The sequence below is a fragment of the Phoenix dactylifera genome, unplaced genomic scaffold, assembly GCF_009389715.1.
Source record: "Phoenix dactylifera cultivar Barhee BC4 unplaced genomic scaffold, palm_55x_up_171113_PBpolish2nd_filt_p 000364F, whole genome shotgun sequence".
Classification (NCBI taxonomy): Eukaryota; Viridiplantae; Streptophyta; class Magnoliopsida; order Arecales; family Arecaceae; genus Phoenix; species Phoenix dactylifera.
In genome coordinates, this window is record NW_024067818.1 from 258801 (window position 1) to 270279 (window position 11479).

Below are 11479 nucleotides of genomic sequence, written 5' to 3' on the forward strand. Positions count from 1 at the left end.
CGGCCCAAGGTAAATAAGAAAGCCACTCTCGGGGCCGATCACCAATCATACAGCGCAAGTACTGCTCGATGCAGCGGTTTACCACCTCCATTTGCCCATCGGTCTGAGGGTGGTAAGCCGAGCTCATGGCAAGCTTCGTCCCTTGCTGTTTGAAGTAAGCCTGCCTGAATGCGCTAACAAAAATGCGGTCACGATCAGAAACAATAGTCCGAGGCATACCATGTAATCGAGCAATGTCCCGTATGTAGACCTCTGCCACCCGTCGAGCAGAAAATGGATGTGCGAGCGCCGAAAAGTGGGCATACTTGCTGAGGCGGTCCACAACGACCATGATCACTGAGTACCCTCGAACTAATGGCAGCCCCTCAATGAAGTCCATCGACACATCCTCCCAAACCTGATCAGGAATCGGTAAAGGCTGAAGTAAACCCGCAGGTCGCAGTGAATCCGTCTTCGCCCTTTGGCACACATCGCATTGCTGTACATAAGCTCTGACCGCTGCCTTCATGCCTACCCACGTACAGCTCTGACTCAGCCTCTTGTAAGTCCTGAAAAATCCCTCGTGTCCAGGAAAAGGAGTATCATGGAAGTGCTGGATCAATACCTGCCGCATGGCTGAATCGGTGGGCACGCGGATCAACCCATGGTCCAGAATCAACCCATCTCGGTCCTCCATCTCGGGATGACTGCTCGGATCTGCTGCCAACTCCCTCTGGATCTGTACTAGGTTCGGATCCCGGCATGTGGCGGTCCTCAAGTCTGAAATAAAAGGAAAAAACGGCGTAGTCAAAGCCGCCAACTCGCCGGACTCGGGATGGCGCGATAGTGCATCCGCTACTCGATTTTCTGCGCCCTTTTTGTACACCATCTCATAGTCGTAGCCGAGAAGCTTCGACACCCACCTCTGCTGGGCTGGAGTATGTATGCGCTGCTCAAGAAAAAATGGAAGGCTCTGCTGATCAGTCCGAACGATGAATCGGCGGCCGATAAGGTACGGCCTCCACTTTGTGACTGCATGGATGACCGCCATCATCTCCCTCTCATATGTGGACAACAAGCGGGTCCTAGGGGACAACGCCTTGCTCATGAAAGCAATTGGCCGTCCCTCCTGCATCAAAACAGCACCAATGCCGGCACCGGAAGCATCGCACTCGACTACAAACGGTTTGGCGAAATCGGGTAGTACCAAAACCGGGGCCGTCGTCATGGCTTCCTTGAGCTTCTCGAATGCTTCCGTCGCTGCCTCGGTCCATCTAAACTCGCTCTTTCGCAGCAACAGGGTCAGTGGCGCGGCGATCTTTCCATATCCCTCCACAAACTGGCAGTAATAACCGGTTAGGCCCAAAAATCCTCGCAGCTTCTTTTGGTTCTTGGGTAGCGGCCACTCGGTCATGCAATGTATCTTTGCTTGGTCCTCTGCAGCAGAGATGACATGGCCTAGGTACTCGACCTTCGGCTCGGCCCATAGGCACTTGGATCGCTTTACCTTCAATTGATTTCCGCGCAGAATTTTCAGCACTTCTTCTAAGTGCTCTAGGTGCTCCTGCCATGAACGACTGTAAACCAGTATGTCATTGAAGAATACAAGGACATACCGCCGTAGTAATGGTCTGAATATGTCATTCATGAGCCCCTGGAACGTCGCTGGTGCATTGGTGAGGCCGAACGGCATCACTCTAAACTCATAATGGCCATCGTGTGTCCGAAACGCCGTCTTGTGCACATCTTCGGGCCTGACACGGATCTGGTGGTATCCGGCACGGAGATCAAGTTTGCTAAAGTATTCCGCACCAGCAAGCTCATCCAACAGCTCCTCGATGATTGGAATCGGATACCGGTCCTTAACGGTGATCGCGTTAAGTGCCCGGTAGTCGACGCAGAATCGCCACGTCCCGTCCTTCTTATGTACCAGCAGCACCGGCGATGAATATGAGCTTCTACTGGGCTGAATGATGCCGCTCTCCAACATCTCTCGTACCATCTTTGAGATCTCCTCCTTCTGAACGTGCGGGTAGCGGTAAGGCCTCACATTCGCCGGTTCTGCTCCCGGTACAATCTCTATGTGATGATCGTGCTCCCTCTCGGGTGGAAGACCATGAGGCTCCTCAAATAAATCTGCGAACCCCTGTAAGAGAGCAGCCAAATCAGTAGGTATACCTGCCTCCGTCATGGTCTCCGTCGACAGAGGTAAGAGCTGCATCAAGTAGCTGTGCGCGTCGGATCCGGGCAAGCCGACTAGGGGCTGAAGTGCAGCCCTTGGGCTAGGCCGAATGCCATCCAATCTAACTCGCCGTCCGCTCCGTCTGAAAGTCACCCACATCTCGGCGAAGTCGAATGTAACCGGGCCAAGACTCTGCAGCCACTGCGTACCAAGGACCAAATCAGCTCCTCGTAATGCCAACGGATAGAGATCGAGCTTGAATTGGCTGCCCTGAATCGTCAAAGTGATGCCTCGGCATATGCCCTCCGCCCTCAACGTGGCTCCGTCACCCAATGCCACGTCGAAGCCCAATGTCGGCTCTGCTATGAGACCGATCTGTTTGACGAGCCTCTCATCCAAAAAATTGTGGGTGCTGCCCGTATCTATGAGGATACGCACCACACGTCTTTTGATCATGCCGTCCACGCGTAGCGTTTTCGGTGTCGCCGATCCAGAGTAGGCATGTAATGAAATCTGAGGTGGCACGTCCTCTTCCTTGGCCTCTAAATCTTGGGGCTCATCCTCAGCAACCTCATCACCATCTTCAGCCACGGCCTCGTCCTCCAATCCGTCGATCAACATCACCGCTCCGACGGGCCGCGCACACCGGTGTCCCGGTGTAAATTTCTCGTCGCAGTGAAAACATAGGCCTTTTGCTCGACGTTCCTCCACTTGTGCCGGTGTCAAGGTCCTCCCGGGTGGACGCTCAACCCTCTTGACGTCACCTGACAAGCGAAGAGGGGTCCTCGGCCCTGTGTTGGCTGCTGCAACCGTCGGCGCTCTCGGCTGGCCGATGGAGCCCCCTGCGGTTTGGCCGGCCCGGGGGTTGGTCCAGCTGCCCCGTGCCGCTGATCGAGTGGTCTTGATCTTCTCTTCCACCATTAGGGCCAAGGCAAAGGCATCCTCCAGAGATTGTGGCCGCAAAGTCCTCACCTCGGCTTGAATGTCGACACGAAGTCCTCCGAGGTATACGCTTTTCAGCGCGGAGTCGCCCCACCCCACCACTCGGTTGCTGATCCTCTCAAACTCCTCTTGAAAGGCTCTAACAGTAGTCTTTTGGGTGACCCTTGATAGCATAGACTGGAAGTCATCGTACTCGGTAGGGCCGAAACGCCGACAAATTGCTGCAGAAAAATCCTCCCAACCGTTGAAAGGTCGGGCTCGGTCGGCGGTTTGAAACCATCGCAGGGCGGTCTCTTCTAGGTGAAAAGATGAGATCAATACCTTTTGGTCCTCCGCTGTGCCATGGTAGTGAAAGAACCGCTCAGCTCGATACACCCAATCGAGAGGATCGCCGTCTTTAAACTTGAGAAATTTCAGCCTAAGAGTCAGTCCGCGATTTCCTCCCTCTCGATCTCCATTACGGTCCCGATCTCGTTCATATCCTCGGCGTGGGTACTCCCCCACACGCTGGTTCCTCATCTGAAAATTCTGGATGGGATCATCCTCCATATCCGACCCGTCGTCGATGCCAATCGGGCTCATCCCCCGAGCCCTAGCGCGTGCGCCAATCGGTATGAGCTCGGGTCGAGGTCTAGGTCGATCTTCTCCTTGGTCCAGCCGCATCTCCTCTGGTGGGTTGGGAAGGAGAGGCTCACGAGGAGGGGGTCCCCTCCGTCCTGGTCGTCCACGGGTAGGGGCCGGAGATTCCACCCGGGTCCGATGCGGAGCTCCCCCCGGTGGAGTTTCTTGCCGCTGATTTAGCAATAGTTGCAACATCATCTCAATATGGCGTTGCGTGGTATCCATCTTCTCCATCAATTGTTGTTGGCTCTGCTGCATAGTTGTTTGATTCCCACGCAAGAACTCCAAGAGACGGTCGGTGGAATCAAGATCGGGTCTCAGGTCTGCCGGGGCCGCGGGTGATCGCGAGCCTTCTTGATGTGGGTCGACGCCCCTTGAAGATGCCGCTTCTTGCTGCTTCGAGGTTGTAGAGCGGGTGTTCACCATCTTCCAAGGCCAAGGATTGAACTGCTCTGATACCAAATTGATGCGATCCGATAGAATTTGATCCGTATCCCAAGATTCTTGACTCTTCTTGATTTCTGGAAGGGTAGTTCTGACCTGATTGCAGACACGATTTCTAAAGATCCGTCCGTCAGATTGATCTCAATTTTGGATATGTTGTAGATCTCCGCGTTAGCTTTCCAGCGGTAGGTCGTGGGTCTAGAGATGATGTCGGGATCTTAAGATATCAGCCTCCGACTGATGACTGTGCAGGGAAGGACGGGCTGAAAATCCAACGGGAAGGAGTTGTTTGTAGAAGGTGGAAGGGATCAAGGAGGGGAGGAAGAAGAGGGAGGAGGTGGCTGGCCTCTCGGGACAGAGGTGGTGCAGCCGGATGAAGGAGGGGGCGGCGGCCTTGGACGGCGGCCTAGGGAGAGGAGGAAGGCGTCGCAAGAAGAGAAGAGAGAAGGGAAGAGAGTTAGGGCAAAAGCCTTTCAATCAATTTTTGCATACTGAAATAGGTGCTCACCACATCTATTTATAGGTGGCTACCGGACCCCTTAACTTGACTTGATCTAATTGAATTCAAGAAACAACTAAACCCAAAGCGACTCTAATAAAGGCCAAGTCGGCTAACCCGAGCAAGGCTATGCTGAAATAAAATTAACATCAAGGACTCAAAAGCAAAAATAACCAAATGATTAAGTCCGAGGCGGTCTAGTGGATCCAACCGCATCACTGTCTTTCTGTCTGTTCTCAGTCGGAGTCGACTCGTAGAGTACCGAAGTTGACTCGAGGTTGTGCCAGAACCTTTAAACCTCTCGGAGTCGACTCGTAATCTTCCGGAGTCAACTCGGGATGCAGACTTTAGTTCAAATTGAGTCCAATACTTATCCAAATTATTTTGAACCAAAGATCAAGGCACCTAACTAGAAATTCACACATATTTGCCCGAAACACTCGATTGAATTCATTAGTATAACATACAATAACTCAAATGCTTTGAGCTCATCAAAATCAATTAGGGAATGCTCAATCAACCACAAATATAACATGCTGACTCAAGTGCATATTCGCAAAAGGATATGGGTAGATCAGCGAACCCCATCATGGATCGAATCATGTCTAATAGAGTTCGATTTCTTCTTTCTGACACACCATTATATTGCGGTGTACCAGAAGGAGTCCATTGGGAGAGAATCTCATTTTCACCTAGATATGTCAAATACTCATTGGTGAGGTATTCACCTTCTTGATTTAATCGAAGAGTTTTAATACTCTTTTCAGTTTATTTTTCTACTTTATTACGATATAATTTGAACATTTCAAATGATTCAGATTTATGTCTCATTAGATAGACATAACCATACCTAGAAAGGTCGTCTGTAAACGTAATGAAATATGAATATCCACCTCTAGCATTTGTGCGCCCACATACATCAGAATGTACAAGGGTCAATAAGTTACTAGCTCGTTCATCTTTTTCGGTAAAAGATGATTTGGTCATCTTTTCAAGAAGACATGACTCACAGGTTGTCAATGATTCATAATCATTAACATTGAGGATTTCCTCTTTACTTAACTTGTTCATCCTGTTCTTGTTAATATGACCTAGCCTATGATGCCAAAGGTAGACATCCGTGACATTATCTATCCTAGGGCGCTTACTTAACTTGTATATTACATTAACAGGCTGTGACAATATATAAATTCCATTGCTCAAATGTCCATGCATTACAGTAACACAATTCATAATAATATCACAATAATCTCTTTTTATTGAAATCTCATAACCATTCATGGATAAAAGGCCTATAGAAATTATGTTCAACAAAAAACTTGGACAAAAGTAACAGTCACTTAAGACAATTTCTTGAAAATTGACTACAAGTTTCAGACTTCCTAAAGCTAGAACTGGAACTGATCTTCCATCTCCAACATTCAGGAATGTTTCGCTTTCTCCAAATCTCTCACTGACTTGTAGTCCCTACAAGGAATTGCAAATGTTAAAAGGACTACCGGTATCCAATACCCAAGTCGAATTGTCACATATTGAAAAATTACAAGGTGTTATCATATAAGTACCTTGATTTGCAACATATTGAACATTTCTTCTAGGCCTGTTTGGATCAAGTGTGGCAATGTATTGAGGACAATTTCTCTTCCAATGCCTCTGCTTCTTGCAGAAGAAGCACTCTGCCTTACTTTGATCAGCCTTCTTCTTTTTAGTCTGACACTGCTCAGCACGATGCACCTTTTTCTTTTGATTTTTATTTTTCTTCTTTCCTTTCTTAAAGGTACTACGACCCCTGGATGAACCTCCCACTAAATTCATCGATCCTTTTAGGAGTTGGTGATCCTTCTCAAAAGTTTGTAGTAAATCCAACAATTGATAATATTTTACTACCGGTTTCGTCATATGAAAGTTGGTGAGAAATGGGCGGTATGAACCAGAAAGAGAGTTCAGTATAGCATCTTTCCCCAATTAATCATGAAGGAAAAAATCGAGAGTGCTCAGGTGCTTGATCAACTCAATCATGTACAATACATGATCGGTCACCGATGCCCCATCCTTCATCCGTGCGCTGAAAATAGCACAACTAGTCTTGTGCCTTTCAACATCGTCGGAAGTGCCAAAAGATTCGTTCAACACTTGAACGATCACTTCAGACTGGGCATTCTCAAACCTACGACTGAACTCGTCGTTCATTGCAGCAAGCATAATGTAGTGGACAATGATACGATCATTGAGCCATTTCTGATAAGTGTCTCTGACTGTACCCTATGCATTAGCAGCGGGCTGCTCAGGTGCTGGATCCGTTATCATATAAAGGATCCGTTCATGCTCTAGCACTATCTTAAGTTTTCTAAGCCATTTGTTGAAATTTTGTCCAGTCAACTTGTCATTATCCAACAATGAACGAAGTGACAAACTAGTGGCCATTTCTGCATAAAAAGAAAATCGGCTATCAGTATATGAATTGACAATATCCTAAAGACTTGGACTTTAGTCTAAAGGTCCTCCCACTATTTTATAAAAATTTATAGCCTTTACCTCAAATTTGAAGAATTATACTTAACTCTTTATTGAGCACTAGAACCCAATAGATCGTATATGGGCCCGAGTGTGGCTCGGCCAACCCATATGCACCTATTGGTAGGTTCTGAATCAATTATTTCACCAAACAATTTCTAGTGATGATTTTGCCCCAGTCTCTTCGGCAGGCATGTGGCGCCTCCACCGAAAATTCTGGTTAGGTCCAACCATTAACATGATAGGGTTCCGTGTAATCTACTAATAGATGACCAAGTCTGAGTGTGGCTCGGCCCACCTGATCACCTATTGAAGGTATACTCGACTCATCATATATTGAATGATAATTCCAATGATCAAATAATCACCAGGCGTGTGGTGCCTCCAATGATTATCTAGCCATTGGACCCATTATCGCCCAACTTAATGGGAGACTATGACCTAGTTATCTCTATAACTATTTTATTTTAAGAATCTAATAATTTTAGAGAATTGATTTAATTGAGAATAGATGAGAAGAACCGGTTAATCTAGATCCTTCCACTGACTTCATCAAGTCAGATTAATAAAAACTAGATTCAATCCAGTTAAGAAGACACCTAAATCAGTCATACTGATTTTTCTTAAAGGCATGGGTCAACTCGAATCATTATGTAATTCAATCAAAATGTGCTTGACCAAGTCAGCCAGGTAAGTAAGATCGGTGGAAGGAATATGTCATTAACTCGATAAAGACGAATCAGTGCGAATAGCTCCCAATTAAAAACCACCGATCAAGCTGCCAAACTTACCTTAGACACCGACTGGTCAATCAATTTCGATTTGGTTACTCAAATGACTCGGGCTCTACCTCTGACAAGTTCCATTTTGGTCTAATCAAAGACATGAAATTGATCAATCTACAACTATTGCAAATTGAACTAGAATTACCTTGACCTAATCTAGTTACTACTTAATTAGATTTGATTAATTAATTCTATTAGTCCATGAATGATTCTAACCTTAGGTCTAAACCCAATTTTAAGAACTTGATTCAAGCTAACCCAAATCCCCAAAAGTTTATGCAATTGTCATTTAATTGAGTTACAATTCTAGATCTAGATTTTCATATCACTTAATTCTCAATTAAGTGTAAGCTTATGAAAGTATAGATCTTTACATAATCCTTTTAATTATATCTTAATTATAAACTTTCAGTTCTTAAAACATTTTTCAGATCTGAGTTTGATAATTAATCATGTGTAATTCACCTTTTAATTCATGTTTAAATCGTTACGAAAGCATTCGATTGGTTCTAGCAGTGATAGCATGCTGAAATTTAAAACTTTTTCAAAACCAATGGCTGTACCTATTCAGGTTGCCTACGTACCCCTTCATAAGGAGGATCAAGCCACACGTAGTTCTTTTAATTTGAAATTTGCAGCGGAAAAACCGAATTAAACATTTTAATTCTAGCATGCATAAGAAATCAAATTTCAAAATATCACTACAAGTATTCATGATCAATATGTCGGGATCGTTTAAACGATTATGCTAAAATCATTGCATGATTAATTTCAGATCTGAAATGAGATTATTAATTAAGTTCTAGACTTAATCAATCTAACACCCAACTAATCTTCGAATGCCCATCGAATAGGCTCTAAAGATTACTCTGTAAAGAGCCCCAAAAGAGGTTTAACCCTCGAGGATTGGAACCTATAAGAAATCTTTAGATCTAGATTCATACCTTATAAATCTGAAAGTAATAGATCCGATACTCGAGCTTTGTAGCCACACACTTGTCTGGCCTCTATGAGTAATCTACATGAAGCTCCTGGAGTGATCCAATCCCACGGAAGTGCTAGCTTGTGCAGGATCGTCCTTTGCTGAACTTGGATCTTCCCGACGCAATCAATTTTTGATTTGCCTTCTTGGAAGAACTTGGAGGAATGTCTAGTAGGGATTGAAGAGGACTTAGATCTAATCTAAAAGCTCTTATCCAGGATCCCTAACTCTAATGGCGTGAAGGATTTAAGGAGAAAGAAGAACTCGATGAGATGGAAGGCTGAATTTTTCTCTCCCTTTTTAATCTATCTCATTCTATTTGGCGACACAAGGAGATCATCCTTTTATAGGCATGCTATCTGATCATTTGAATTCGAAATTCAAGTAAAATCTGGTATCTTGTTGGCGCATGAAGGGGATGGTTGCAACAAGATAGATCTTATATTTGTTTGAATTCAAAATTCAAACAATAGTTGGTTCATGCGGGTGAGATAGGATCGAAATGCATGGTGATGATCTTCCATCATCATCTAGCCATTTTTCCATATGTTGCACGATCTAAATCCCATCAGATTTCATTGAAAAACAACTTCTGGATTGAATCTCGCAAGATCAGCCTGTCCGCGAGCTCCAGAATTTCCGAAAGGAGTCGACCTTCCCGATCTCAAGTCGACTCCTTTCCTTTCGAGTCGACTCCAAAGTTGATCCAAGTCGACCCCGGCTGATACAACAGAGAACATCTTTCCTGATACGCCCAGCGAGTCGACCCCTTCATAGCTCGAGTCGACTTCCAACTTGCTCGAGTCGACTCCAAGGAAACTCGAGTCGACTCCACCTAGAAAATAGACGAAGACATTCTCTGGATTCTCTGAGAGAGTCGACCCTAGCCATCTCGAGTCGACCCCAACCCATCTCGAGTCGACTCCTCTTTAGTTCGAGTCGACTCCAATTAGGTGAAAAAAACTGATTTAACCCAAAATTGAATCCAATTCAATTTGGTTTATCCTTAATCCATTTACTCAATCAAATTGAGTTTATTAGTAATCTAATTACTAATTAATTCTCTAATAATTACTTTAATTATTTTATAGGATAATTTGCCAATCGAATTAACTAAATTATCCCAAAATGATTCTCAATCATCCATCAGCTATCTTGATCAATCAAAAAACTTCTATGCGTGTGACCTCATAGGTTCGAAATTAAACCGATAGTACATGAACGACTTCCTGCACTAATCGATGTGACCATCTAGCAATAGTATCCGACATCCGGATAGGCCGAATATATGTGAAGCAAATATTCTGGAATCCTGGACTATGGTTACTGTATAATTCATTCCTTTGACTCCTAATGCTAGGATGACCTCAGAGTTCTGTCAACTCTCTAATCAGTACATCCACTATGTGATCAACTTTAGAAATCTTGTGACTCATCACAAGGATTATCCTGGTCAAGGTTTTGTTAAATTGAACACAAAGCATTATCTCCTGTTTTTAGGAGGGATCAATTCCATCTGACTCACGCACCGATTTCGCAAGTACTTGACTGCACCCAGTAATCTTCCATCCCAGAATTAGAAATTCTGCTAGTCCGGTACCAAAGTACAGTGATTTGCTTGCTAATCACTGTGGTGATCTCAGGTCTAAGGGATACTTATATCCATATCTACTCGAAATATCTCTTGATAGTAGAGCATTCCGAAATTGGTCACGTTCAGTGAAATGTACTCCTACACTTCACCAGTGTGACATATCAGTATCTTCACACTTCTTGGTTAAGAGGACAATCAACGTATATGTCCCCCAATGATCTAATCTCGACAATGCTGTCGTTCTATTAACAGCATATCATTTGGTCGTAAACAGGTTTAAGGACTTGAAGATAAATTCTCCTTTATCATAAAATATGTCCTAAGGACTTCATCATATAAGAGTTCATTTGAAGATGTACAATGAAATGATGAATAATGCCAAATAACACTTTATTAATTTGTCAATTTATTTACAAAATTCAATCATCAACATACTGACGATTGACTCTTAGGATACAATTCCCAACAAATTTTGCCCCAGGCTCCTCTTCAGCAGGCATGTAGCGCCTCCACTGAAAGTCTTGGTTAGGTCCAACCATTAACATGACATAATTCAGTGTAACCTACTGACAGATAACCAGGCTCAAGTATGGCTCGGCTAACCTGATGACCTATAGAAGGCACAATTGACTTATCATATTATGAGTGATAATTCCATTGGCCGATAAGCACCAGGCGTGTGGCGCCTCCAATGATTATCGTACCATTAGACCCATTATTATTCAACTTAATGGGAGGCATTGAGCTAGTTATCTCTATAACTATTTTATTTTAGGGACCTAATAATTTTAGAGAATTTGATTTAAGAGAGAAGAGAAGAGAAGAACCGATTAATCTTGATCCTCCAACTGAATTCACCAAGTCAGATAATTAAGGACTAGATTCAAGCCGGTTCAGGAGGCACCTAAATCAGTCACACTAATTTTTCTTACAGGCA